The sequence below is a fragment of the Aulonocara sp. 'chitande type north' Nkhata Bay genome, linkage group LG5, assembly GCF_057382095.1.
Source record: "Aulonocara sp. 'chitande type north' Nkhata Bay isolate Kocher_YH1m ecotype deep benthic linkage group LG5, A_spYH_male_GT1.1, whole genome shotgun sequence".
Classification (NCBI taxonomy): domain Eukaryota; kingdom Metazoa; phylum Chordata; class Actinopteri; order Cichliformes; family Cichlidae; genus Aulonocara; species Aulonocara sp. 'chitande type north' Nkhata Bay.
In genome coordinates, this window is record NC_141348.1 from 1,239,209 (window position 1) to 1,253,058 (window position 13,850).

Here is a 13,850-nt window from a genome sequence, read left to right on the forward strand (position 1 = left end):
AGGGCCTGTGGCTGCTGGCTGAGGCCACTTACACCACACCAGTGCCTGTGGCTTCTGTCTGAGGCGACTTACACCACACCAGGGCCTGTGGCTGCTGGCTGAGGCCAATTACACCACACAAGGGCTTGTGGCTGCTGGCTGAGGCGACTTACACCACACCAGGGCCTGTGGCTGCTGGCTGAGGCCAATTACACCACACCAGGGTCTGTGGCTCTTGCTCAGGCCACTTACACCACACCAGGGCCTGTGGCTGCTGGCTGAGGCCACTTAAACCACACCAGGGCCTGTGGCTGGTGGCTGAGGCCACCTACACCACACCAGGGCCTGTGGCTGCTGGCTGAGGCGACTTACACCACACCAGGGCCCTTTTGCTGCTGGCTGAGGCCACTTACACCACACCAGTGCCTGTGGCTTCTGTCTGAGGCGACTTACACCACACCAGGGCCTGTGGCTGCTGGCTGAGGCCAATTACACCACACCAGGGTCTGTGGCTCTTGCTCAGGCCACTTACACCACACCAGGGCCTGTGGCACTGGCTGAGGCCACTTACACCACACCAGGGCCTGTGGCTGCTGGCTGAGGCCACTTACACCACACCAGGGCCTGTGGCTGCTGGCTGAGGCCACCTACACCACACCAGGCCCTGTGCTGGTTCCTGAGGCCATCTTCAACAATCCAGGGCCTGTGCTGTTGGATAAATGCTAAACTGAGCCTTTGGGTTAGGGTATTATGCAAACATGCAGGTATGGTTACAGGATTGTCTTCGTAACTTCAGGTACTTGCCACCTAATCACTTGAATCCATAAATTGAGACATTGTGCTGGGGCCAGCAGCTTACGGCCATACCACCCTAAGCACGCCCGACCTCGTCTGATCTCGGAAGCTAAGCAGGGCTGGGCTTGGTTAGTACTTGTATGGGAGACTGCCTGGGAATACCTGGTGCTGTAAGCCTTTCATTTTCATGTCATTGAACCGCTTTTGATCCAGAGAAGGGGTGTATTAAAAGACCAAAAGCAGCTCCCCATTAATGAGGGCACATTAACGACATTGCTTTTGGCTGTTTTCCAATGTCTTTTGCTGCTAGCTGATGCCACCTACACCACACCAGGGCCTAAGTGACCGGCTGGGGCCACTTACACCACATCAGGGCCTGTGGCTCTGGCTGAGGCCACTTACACCACACCAGGGCCTGTGGCTGCTGGCTGAGGCCAGTTACACCACACCAGAGCCTGTGGCTGCTGGCTGAAGCCACTTACACCACACCAGGGCCTTAGTTGCTATTGAGGCCACTTACACCACACCAGGGCCTGTGGCTGCTGGCTGAGGCCACCTACACCACACCAGGGCCTGTGGCTGCTGGCTGAGGCGACTTACACCACACCAGGGCCCTTTTGCTGCTGGCTGAGGCCACTTACACCACACCAGGGCCTGTGGCTCTTGCTCAGGCCACTCACATCACACCAGGCCCTGCGCTTCTGGACGAGGCCATCTTCACCAAACCAGGCCCTGTGGTTCTTGCTTAGGCCACTTACACCACACCAGGGCCTGTGGCTCTGGCTTAGGCCAATTACACCACACCAGGGTCTGTGGCTCTTGCTGAGGCCACTTACACCACACCAGGGCCTGTGGCTGCTGGCTGAGGCCACTTACACCACACCACGGCCTGTGGCTGCTGGCTGAGACCACCTACACCACACCAGGGCCTGTGGCTGCTTGCTGAGGCGACTTACACCACACCAGGGCCTGTTGCTGCTGGCTGAGGCCACTTACACCACACCAGTGCCTGTGGCTTCTGGCTGAGGCGACTTACACCACACCAGGGCCTGTTGCTGCTGGCTGAGGCCACTTACACCACACCAGGGCCTGTGGCTGCTGGCTCAGGCCACTCATATCAAACCAGGTCCTGTGCTTCTGGCCGAGGCCATCTTCACCAAACCAGGCCCTGTGCTGCTAGCTGAGGCGACTTACACCACATCAGGGCCTGTGGCTCTGGCTGAGGCCACTTACACCACACCAGGGCCTGTGGCTGCTGGCTGAGGCCAGTTACACCACACCAGGGCCTGTGGCTGCTGGCTGAGGCCACATACACCACACCAGGGCCTTAGTTGCTATTGAGGCCAATTACACCACACCAGGGTCTGTGGCTCTTGCTCAGGCCACTCACATCACACCAGGCCCTGCGCTTCTGGCCACTTACACCACACCAGGGCCTGTGGCTGCTGGCTGAGGCCACTTACACCATACCAGGGCCTGTGGCTGTTGGCTGAGGCCACTTACACCACACCAGGGCCTTAGTTGCTATTGAGGCCACTTACACCACACCAGGGCCTGTGGCTCTGGCTGAGGCCACTTACACCACACCAGGGCCTTATTTGCTATTCAGGCCAGTTACACCACACCAGGGCCTGTGGCTCTGGCTCAGGCCACTTACACCACACCAGGGCCTGTGGCTGCTGGCTGAGGCCACTTACACCACATAAGGGCTTGTGGCTGCTGGCTGAGGCCACCTACACCACATCAGGGCCTGTGGCTGCTGGCTGAGGCCACCTACACCACACCAGGGCCTGTGGGTTCTGGCTGAGGCCACTTACACCACACCAGGGCCTTATTTGCTATTCAGGCCACTTACACCACACCAGGGCCTGTGGCTCTTGCTCAGGCCACTTACACCACACCAGGGCCTGTGGCTCTTGCTCAGGCCACTCATATCACACCAGGCCCTGTGCTTCTGGCTGAGGCCACTTAGACCACACCAGGGCCTGTGGCTGCTGGCTGAGGCCACTTACACCACACCAGGGCCTGTGGCTGCTGGCTGAGGCCATCTACACCACACCAGGGCCTGTGGCTGCTGGCTGAGGCGACTTACACCACACCAGGGCCCTTTTGCTGCTGGCTGAGGCCACTTACACCACACCAGTGCCTGTGGCTTCTGGCTGAGGCGACTTACACCACACCAGGGCCTGTGGCTGCTGGCTGAGGCCACTTACACCACACCAGGGCCTGTGGCTGCTGGCTTAGGCCACCTACACCACACCAGGGCCTTAGTTGCTATTGAGGCCAATTACACCACACCATGGTCTGTGGCTCTTGCTCAGGCCACTTACACCACACCAGGGCCTGTGGCACTGGCTGAGGCCACTTACACCACACCAGGGCCTGTGGGTTCTGGCTGAGGCGACTTACACCAAACCAGGGCCTGTGGCTGCTGGCTGAGGCCACTTACACCACACCAGGGCCTATGGCTCTTGCTCAGGCCACTCACATCACACCAGGCCCTGCGCTTCTGGCCGAGGCCATCTTCACCAAACCAGGCCCTGTGCTGCTAGCTGTGGCCATGTACAACACACCAGGCCCTGTGCTGGTTCCTGAGGCCATCTTCAACAATCCAGGGCCTGTGCTGTTGGATAAATGCTAAACTGAGCCTTTGGGTTAGGGTATTATGCAAACATGAAGGTAGGGTTATAGGATTGTCTTCGTAACTTCAGGTACTTGCCACCTAATCACCTGAATCCATAAATTGAGACATTGTGCTGGGGCCAGCAGCTTACGGCCATACCACCCTGAGCACGCCCGACCTCGTCTGATCTCGGAAGCTGAGCAGGGCTGGGCTTGGTTAGTACTTGGATGGGAGACTGCCTGGGAATACCTGGTGCTGTAAGTCTTTCATTTTCATGTCATTGAACCGCTTTTGATCCAGAGAAGGGGTGTATTAAAAGACCAAAAGCAGCTGCCCATTAATGAGGGCACATTAACGACATTGCTTTTGGCTGTTTTCCAATGTCTTGTGCTGCTAGCTGATGCCACCTACACCACACCAGGGCCTGAGTGACCGGTTGGGGCCACTTACACCACATCAGGGCCTGTGGCTCTGGCTGAGGCCACTTACACCACACCAGGGCCTGTGGCTGCTGGCTGAGGCCACTTACACCACACCAGGGCCTTAGTTGCTATTGAGGCCAATTACACCACACCATGGTCTGTGGCTCTTGCTCAGGCCACTTACACCACACCAGGGCCTGTGGCACTGGCTGAGGCCACTTACACCACACCAGGGCCTGTGGCTGCTGGCTGAGGCCACTTACACCACACAAGGGCTTGTGGCTGCTGGCTGAGGCCACCTACACCACACCAGGGCCTGTGGCTGCTGGCTGAGGTCACCTACACCACACCAGGGCCTGTGGCTCTTGCTCAGGCCACTTACACCACACCAGGGCCTGTGGCTCTTGCTCATGCCACTTACACCACACCAGGGCCTGTGGCTGCTGGCTGAGGCCACTTACACCACACAAGGGCTTGTGGCTGCTGGCTGAGGCCACTTACACCACACCAGGGCCTGTGGCTGCTGGCTGAGGCCATCTACACCACACCAGGGCCTGTGGCTGCTGGCTGAGGCGACTTACACCACACCAGGGCCCTTTTGCTGCTGGCTGAGGCCATCTACACCACACCAGGGCCTGTGGCTGCTGGCTGAGGCCACTTACACCACACCAGGGCCTGTGGCTCTTGCTCAGGCCACTCACATCACACCAGGCCCTGCGCTTCTGGCCGAGGCCATCTTCACCAAACCAGGCCCTGTGGCTCTTGCTCAGGCCACTTACACCACACCAGGGCCTGTGGCTCTGGCTTAGGCCACTTACACCACACCAGGGCCTGTGGCACTTGCTCAGGCCACTTACACCACACCAGGGCCTGTGGCTGCTGGCTGAGGCCACTTACACCACACCAGGGCCTGTGGCTCTTACTCAGGCCACTTACACCACACCAGGGCCTGTGGCATTGGCTGAGGCCACCTACACCACACCAGGGCCTGTGGCTGCTGGCTGCTGGCTGAGGCCACCTACACCACACCAGGGCCTGTGGCTGCTGGCTGAGGCCACCTACACCACACCAGGGCCTGTGGCTCTTGCTCAGGCCACTTACACCACACCAGGGCCTGTGGCTCTTGCTCATGCCACTTACACCACACCAGGGCCTGTGGCTCTTGCTCAGGCCACTCATATCACACCAGGCCCTGTGCTTCTGGCTGAGGCCACTTAGACCACACCAGGGCCTGTGGCTGCTGGCTGAGGCCACTTACACCACACCAGGGCCTGTGGCTGCTGGCTGAGGCCATCTACACCACACCAGGGCCTGTGGCTGCTGGCTGAGGCGACTTACACCACACCAGGGCCCTTTTGCTGCTGGCTGAGGCCACTTACACCACACCAGTGCCTGTGGCTTCTGGCTGAGGCGACTTACACCACACCAGGGCCTGTGGCTGCTGGCTGAGGCCACTTACACCACACCAGGGCCTGTGGCTCTTGCTCAGGCCACTCACATCACACCAGGCCCTGCGCTTCTGGCCGAGGCCATCTTCACCAAACCAGGCCCTGTGGCTCTTGCTCAGGCCACTTACACCACACCAGGGCCTGTGGCTCTGGCTTAGGCCACTTACACCACACCAGGGCCTGTGGCACTTGCTCAGGCCACTTACACCACACCAGGGCCTGTGGCTGCTGGCTGAGGCCACTTACACCACACCAGGGCCTGTGGCTCTTACTCAGGCCACTTACACCACACCAGGGCCTGTGGCACTGGCTGAGGCCACTTAGACCACACCAGGGCCTGTGGCTGCTGGCTGAGGCCACTTACACCACACCAGGGCCTGTGGCTGCTGGCTGAGGCCACTTACACCAAACCAGGGCCTGTGGCTGCTTGCTGAGGCCATCTTCACCAAACCAGGCCCTGTGCTGCTTGCTGTGGCCATGTAAAACACACCAGGTCCTGTGCTGGTTCTTGAGGCCATCTTCAACAATCCAGGGCCTGTGCTGTTGGATAAATGCCAAACTGAGCCTTTGGGTTAGGGTATTATGCAAACATGCAGGTATGGTTATAGGATTGTCTTCGTAACTTCAGGTACTTGCCACCTAATCACTTGAATCCATAAATTGAGACATTGTGCTGGAGCCAGCAACTTACGGCCATACCACCCTGAGCACGCCCGACCTCGTCTGATCTCGGAAGCAAAGCAGGGCTGGGCTTGGTTAGTACTTGGATGGGAGACTGCCTGGGAATACCTGGTGCTGTAAGCCTTTGATTTTCATGTCATTGAACCGCTTTTGATCCAGAGAAGGGGTGTATTAAAAGACCAAAAGCAGCTGCCCATTAATGAGGGCACATTAACGACATTGCTTTTGGCTGTTTTCCAATGTCTTGTGCTGCTAGCTGATGCCACTTACACCACACCAGGGCCTGTGGCTGCTGGCTGAGGCCACTTACACCACACCAGGGCCTGTGGCTGCTGGCTGAGGCCACCTACACCACACCAGGGCCTTAGTTGCTATTGAGGCCAATTACACCACACCAGGGTCTGTGGCTCTTGCTCAGGCCACTTACACCACACCAGGGCCTGTGGCACTGGCTGAGGCCACTTACACCACACCAGGGCCTGTGGCTGCTGGCTGAGGCCACCTACACCACACCAGGGCCTTAGTTGCTATTGAGGCCAATTACACCACACAAGGGCCTGTGGCTGCTGGCTGAGGCCACCTACACCACACCAGGGCCTGTGGCTGCTGGCTGAGGCCACTTACAACACACCAGGGCCTGTGGCTCTTGCTCAGGCCACTCATATCACACCAGGCCCTGCGCTTCTGGCCGAGGCCATCTTCACCAAACCAGGCCCTGTGCTGCTTGCTGTGGCCATGTACAACACACCAGGCCCTGTGCTGGTTCCTGACGCCATCTTCAACAATCCAGGGCCTGTGCTGTTGGATAAATGCCAAACTGAGCCTTTGGGTTAGGGTATTATGCAAACATGCAGGTATGGTTATAGGATTGTCTTCGTAACTTCAGGTACTTGCCACCTAATCACTTGAATCCATAAATTGAGACATTGTGCTGGGGCCAGCAGCTTACGGCCATACCACCCTGAGCACGCCCGACCTCGTCTGATCTCGGAAGCTAAGCAGGGCTGGGCTTGGTTAGTACTTGGATGGGAGACTGCCTGGGAATACCTGGTGCTGTAAGCCTTTCATTTTCATGTCATTGAACCGCTTTTGATCCAGAGAAGGGGTGTATTAAAAGACCAGAAGCAGCTCCCCATTAATGAGGGCACATTAACGACATTGCTTTTGGCTGTTTTCCATTGTCTTGTGCTGCTAGCTGATGCCACCTACACCACACCAGGGCCTGAGTGACCGGCTGGGGCCACTTACACCACATCAGGGCCTGTTGCTCTGGCTGAGGCCACTTACACCACACCAGGGCCTGTGGCTGCTGGCTGAGGCCACCTACACCACACCAGGGCCTTAGTTGCTATTGAGGCCAATTACACCACACCAGGGTATGTGGCTCTTGCTCAGGCCACTTACACCACACCAGGGCCTTAGTTGCTATTGAGGCCACTTACACCACACCAGGGCCTGTGGCACTGGCTGAGGCCACTTACACCACACCAGGGCCTGTGGCTGCTGGCTGAGGCCACCTACACCACACCAGGGCCTGTGGCTGCTGGCTGAGGCCACTTACACCACACCAGTGCCTGTGGCTTCTGGCTGAGGCGACTTACACCACACCAGGCCTGTGGCACTTGCTCAGGCCACTTACACCACACCAGGGCCTGTGGCTGCTGGCTCAGGCCACTTACACCACACCAGGGCCTGTGGCTCTTGCTCAGGCCACTTACACCACACCAGGGCCTGTGGCTGCTGGCTCAGGCCACTTACACCACACCAGGGCCTGTGGCTGCTGGCTGAGGCCACTTACACCACACCAAGGCCTGTGGCTCTTGCTCAGGCCACTCACATCACACCAGGCCCTGCGCTTCTGGCCGAGGCCATCTTCACCAAACCAGGCCCTGTGCTCCTTGCTGTGGCCATGTACAACACACCAGGCCCTGTGCTGGTTCCTGAGGCCATCTTCAACAATCCAGGGCCTGTGCTGTTGGATAAATGCCAAACTGAGCCTTTGGGTTAGGGTATTATGCAAACATGCAGGTATGGTTATAGCATTGTCTTCGTAACTTCAGGTACTTGCCACCTAATCACTTGAATCCACAAATTGAGACATTGTGCTGGAGCCAGCAGCTTACGGCCATACCACCCTGAGCACGCCCGACCTCGTCTGATCTAGGAAGCTAAGCAGGGCTGGGCTTGGTTAGTACTTGGACAGGAGACTGCCTGGGAATACCTGGTGCTGTAAGCCTTTGATTTTCATGTCATTGAACCGCTTTTGATCCAGAGAAGGGGTGTATTAAAAGACCAAAAGCAGCTGCCCATTAATGAGGGCACATTAACGACACTGCTTTTGGCTCTTTTCCAATGTCTTGTGCTGCTAGCTGATGCAACCTACACCACACAAGGGCCTGAGTGACCGGCTGGGGCCACTTACACCACATCAGGGCCTGTGGCTCTGGCTGAGGCCACTTTCACCACACCAGGGCCTGTGGCTGCTGGCTGAGGCCACCTACACCACACCAGGGCATTAGTTGCTATTGAGGCCAATTACACCACACCAGGGTCTGTGGCTCTTGCTCAGGCCACTTACACCACACCAGGGCCTGTGGCTCTTGCTCAGGCCACTTACACCACACCAGGGCCTGTGGCTGCTGGCTGAGGCCACCTACACCACACCAGGGCATTAGTTGCTATTGAGGCCAATTACACCACACCAGGGTCTGTGGCTCTTGCTCAGGCCACTTACACCACACCAGGGCCTGTGGCTCTTGCTCAGGCCACTTACACCACACCAGGGCCTGTGGCACTGGCTGAGGCCACTTACACCACACCAGGGCCTGTGGCTGCTGGCTGAGGCCACTTACACCACACCAGGGCCTGTGGCTGCTGGCTGAGGCCACTTACACCACACCAGGGCCTGTGGCTGGTGGCTGAGGCCACCTACACCACACCAGGGCCTGTGGCTGCTGGCTGAGGCCACTTACACCACACCAGGGCCCTTTTGCTGCTGGCTGAGGCCACTTACACCACACCAGTGCCTGTGGCTTCTGTCTGAGGCGACTTACACCACACCAGGGCCTGTGGCTGCTGGCTGAGGCCAATTACACCACACCAGTGCCTGTGGCTTCTGTCTGAGGCGACTTACACCACACCAGGGCCTGTGGCTGCTGGCTGAGGCCAATTACACCACACCAGGGTCTGTGGCTCTTGCTCAGGCCACTTACACCACACCAGGGCCTGTGGCACTGGCTGAGGCCACTTACACCACACCAGGGCCTGTGGCTGCTGGCTGAGGCCACTTACACCACACCAGGGCCTGTGGCTGCTGGCTGAGGCCACCTACACCACACCAGGGCCTGTGGCTGCTGACTGAGGCGACTTACACCACACCAGGGCCCTTTTGCTGCTGGCTGAGGCCACTTACACCACACCAGTGCCTGTGGCTTCTGGCTGAGGCGACTTACACCACACCAGGGCCTGTGGCTCTTGCTCAGGCCACTTACACCACACCAGGGCCTGTGGCTCTTGCTCAGGCCACTCACATCACACCAGGCCCTGCGCTTCTGGCCGAGGCCATCTTCACCAAACCAGGCCCTGTGCTGCTAGCTGTGGCCATGTACAACACACCAGGCCCTGTGCTGGTTCCTGAGGCCATCTTCAACAACCCAGGGCCTGTGCTGTTGGATAAATGCTAAACTGAGCCTTTGGGTTAGGGTATTATGCAAACATGAAGGTAGGGTTATAGGATTGTCTTCGTAACTTCAGGTACTTGCCACCTAATCACCTGAATCCATAAATTGAGACATTGTGCTGGGGCCAGCAGCTTACGGCCATACCACCCTGAGCACGCCCGACCTCGTCTGATCTCGGAAGCTGAGCAGGGCTGGGCTTGGTTAGTACTCGGATGGGAGCCTGCCTGGGAATACCTGGTGCTGTAAGCCTTTCATTTTCATGTCATTGAACCGCTTTTGATCCAGAGAAGGGGTGTATTAAAAGACCAAAAGCAGCTCCCCATTAATGAGGGCACATTAACGACATTGCTTTTGGCTGTTTTCCAATGTCTTGTGCTGCTAGCTGATGCCACCTACACCACACCAGGGCCTGAGTGACCGGCTGGGGCCACTTACACCACATCAGGGCCTGTGGCTCTGGCTGAGGCCACTTACACCACACCAGGGCCTGTGGCTGCTGGCTGAGGCCACTTACACCACACCAGGGCCTGTGGCTGCTGGCTGAGGCCACTTACACCACACCAGGGCCTTAGTTGCTATTGAGGCCAATTACACCACACCATGGTCTGTGGCTCTTGCTCAGGCCACTTACACCACACCAGGGCCTGTGGCACTGGCTGAGGCCACTTACACCACACCAGGGCCTGTGGCTGCTGGCTGAGGCCACTTACACCACATAAGGGCTTGTGGCTGCTGGCTGAGGCCACCTACACCACACCAGGGCCTGTGGCTGCTGGCTGAGGCCACCTACACCACACCAGGGCCTGTGGCTCTTGCTCAGGCCACTTACACCACACCAGGGCCTGTGGCTCTTGCTCAGGCCACTTACACCACACCAGGGCCTGTGGCTCTTGCTCAGGCCACTTACACCACACCAGGGCCTGTGGCTGCTGGCTGAGGCCACCTACACCACACCAGGGCATTAGTTGCTATTGAGGCCAATTACACCACACCAGGGTCTGTGGCTCTTGCTCAGGCCACTTACACCACACCAGGGCCTGTGGCTCTTGCTCAGGCCACTTACACCACACCAGGGCCTGTGGCACTGGCTGAGGCCACTTACACCACACCAGGGCCTGTGGCTGCTGGCTGAGGCCACTTACACCACACCAGGGCCTGTGGCTGCTGGCTGAGGCCACTTACACCACACCAGGGCCTGTGGCTGGTGGCTGAGGCCACCTACACCACACCAGTGCCTGTGGCTTCTGTCTGAGGCGACTTACACCACACCAGGGCCTGTGGCTGCTGGCTGAGGCCAATTACACCACACCAGGGTCTGTGGCTCTTGCTCAGGCCACTTACACCACACCAGGGCCTGTGGCACTGGCTGAGGCCACTTACACCACACCAGGGCCTGTGGCTGCTGGCTGAGGCCACTTACACCACACCAGGGCCTGTGGCTGCTGGCTGAGGCCACCTACACCACACCAGGCCCTGTGCTGGTTCCTGAGGCCATCTTCAACAATCCAGGGCCTGTGCTGTTGGATAAATGCTAAACTGAGCCTTTGGGTTAGGGTATTATGCAAACATGCAGGTATGGTTACAGGATTGTCTTCGTAACTTCAGGTACTTGCCACCTAATCACTTGAATCCATAAATTGAGACATTGTGCTGGGGCCAGCAGCTTACGGCCATACCACCCTAAGCACGCCCGACCTCGTCTGATCTCGGAAGCTAAGCAGGGCTGGGCTTGGTTAGTACTTGTATGGGAGACTGCCTGGGAATACCTGGTGCTGTAAGCCTTTCATTTTCATGTCATTGAACCGCTTTTGATCCAGAGAAGGGGTGTATTAAAAGACCAAAAGCAGCTCCCCATTAATGAGGGCACATTAACGACATTGCTTTTGGCTGTTTTCCAATGTCTTTTGCTGCTAGCTGATGCCACCTACACCACACCAGGGCCTAAGTGACCGGCTGGGGCCACTTACACCACATCAGGGCCTGTGGCTCTGGCTGAGGCCACTTACACCACACCAGGGCCTGTGGCTGCTGGCTGAGGCCAGTTACACCACACCAGAGCCTGTGGCTGCTGGCTGAAGCCACTTACACCACACCAGGGCCTTAGTTGCTATTGAGGCCACTTACACCACACCAGGGCCTGTGGCTGCTGGCTGAGGCCACCTACACCACACCAGGGCCTGTGGCTGCTGGCTGAGGCGACTTACACCACACCAGGGCCCTTTTGCTGCTGGCTGAGGCCACTTACACCACACCAGGGCCTGTGGCTCTTGCTCAGGCCACTCACATCACACCAGGCCCTGCGCTTCTGGACGAGGCCATCTTCACCAAACCAGGCCCTGTGGTTCTTGCTTAGGCCACTTACACCACACCAGGGCCTGTGGCTCTGGCTTAGGCCAATTACACCACACCAGGGTCTGTGGCTCTTGCTGAGGCCACTTACACCACACCAGGGCCTGTGGCTGCTGGCTGAGGCCACTTACACCACACCACGGCCTGTGGCTGCTGGCTGAGACCACCTACACCACACCAGGGCCTGTGGCTGCTTGCTGAGGCGACTTACACCACACCAGGGCCTGTTGCTGCTGGCTGAGGCCACTTACACCACACCAGTGCCTGTGGCTTCTGGCTGAGGCGACTTACACCACACCAGGGCCTGTTGCTGCTGGCTGAGGCCACTTACACCACACCAGGGCCTGTGGCTGCTGGCTCAGGCCACTCATATCAAACCAGGTCCTGTGCTTCTGGCCGAGGCCATCTTCACCAAACCAGGCCCTGTGCTGCTAGCTGAGGCGACTTACACCACATCAGGGCCTGTGGCTCTGGCTGAGGCCACTTACACCACACCAGGGCCTGTGGCTGCTGGCTGAGGCCAGTTACACCACACCAGGGCCTGTGGCTGCTGGCTGAGGCCACATACACCACACCAGGGCCTTAGTTGCTATTGAGGCCAATTACACCACACCAGGGTCTGTGGCTCTTGCTCAGGCCACTCACATCACACCAGGCCCTGCGCTTCTGGCCACTTACACCACACCAGGGCCTGTGGCTGCTGGCTGAGGCCACTTACACCATACCAGGGCCTGTGGCTGTTGGCTGAGGCCACTTACACCACACCAGGGCCTTAGTTGCTATTGAGGCCACTTACACCACACCAGGGCCTGTGGCTCTGGCTGAGGCCACTTACACCACACCAGGGCCTTATTTGCTATTCAGGCCAGTTACACCACACCAGGGCCTGTGGCTCTGGCTCAGGCCACTTACACCACACCAGGGCCTGTGGCTGCTGGCTGAGGCCACTTACACCACATAAGGGCTTGTGGCTGCTGGCTGAGGCCACCTACACCACATCAGGGCCTGTGGCTGCTGGCTGAGGCCACCTACACCACACCAGGGCCTGTGGGTTCTGGCTGAGGCCACTTACACCACACCAGGGCCTTATTTGCTATTCAGGCCACTTACACCACACCAGGGCCTGTGGCTCTTGCTCAGGCCACTTACACCACACCAGGGCCTGTGGCTCTTGCTCAGGCCACTCATATCACACCAGGCCCTGTGCTTCTGGCTGAGGCCACTTAGACCACACCAGGGCCTGTGGCTGCTGGCTGAGGCCACTTACACCACACCAGGGCCTGTGGCTGCTGGCTGAGGCCATCTACACCACACCAGGGCCTGTGGCTGCTGGCTGAGGCGACTTACACCACACCAGGGCCCTTTTGCTGCTGGCTGAGGCCACTTACACCACACCAGTGCCTGTGGCTTCTGGCTGAGGCGACTTACACCACACCAGGGCCTGTGGCTGCTGGCTGAGGCCACTTACACCACACCAGGGCCTGTGGCTGCTGGCTTAGGCCACCTACACCACACCAGGGCCTTAGTTGCTATTGAGGCCAATTACACCACACCATGGTCTGTGGCTCTTGCTCAGGCCACTTACACCACACCAGGGCCTGTGGCACTGGCTGAGGCCACTTACACCACACCAGGGCCTGTGGGTTCTGGCTGAGGCGACTTACACCAAACCAGGGCCTGTGGCTGCTGGCTGAGGCCACTTACACCACACCAGGGCCTATGGCTCTTGCTCAGGCCACTCACATCACACCAGGCCCTGCGCTTCTGGCCGAGGCCATCTTCACCAAACCAGGCCCTGTGCTGCTAGCTGTGGCCATGTACAACACACCAGGCCCTGTGCTGGTTCCTGAGGCCATCTTCAACAATCCAGGGC

General features: G+C 58.6%; 1 non-coding gene and 6 pseudogenes across 1 annotated transcript; all 7 read left to right on the top strand.

Annotated features, from left to right (window-relative positions):
• Positions 1-832: 832 nt before the first annotated feature.
• Positions 833-951, top strand: LOC147329514 (5S ribosomal RNA; annotated as a pseudogene).
• Positions 952-3,542: 2,591 nt separating this feature from the next.
• Positions 3,543-3,661, top strand: LOC147329515 (5S ribosomal RNA; annotated as a pseudogene).
• A 2,291-nt stretch (positions 3,662-5,952) lies between these two features.
• Positions 5,953-6,071, top strand: LOC147329516 (5S ribosomal RNA; annotated as a pseudogene).
• Positions 6,072-6,891: 820 nt separating this feature from the next.
• LOC147329517 (5S ribosomal RNA) lies at positions 6,892-7,010 on the top strand. The gene has a single exon (XR_015129529.1). It is a non-coding gene; the product is annotated as a 5S ribosomal RNA (ribosomal RNA).
• A 1,055-nt stretch (positions 7,011-8,065) lies between these two features.
• On the top strand, positions 8,066-8,184 carry LOC147329518 (5S ribosomal RNA; annotated as a pseudogene).
• A 1,574-nt stretch (positions 8,185-9,758) lies between these two features.
• Positions 9,759-9,877, top strand: LOC147329519 (5S ribosomal RNA; annotated as a pseudogene).
• Positions 9,878-11,290: 1,413 nt separating this feature from the next.
• On the top strand, positions 11,291-11,409 carry LOC147329520 (5S ribosomal RNA; annotated as a pseudogene).
• The last annotated feature ends 2,441 nt before the right edge of the window (positions 11,410-13,850 follow it).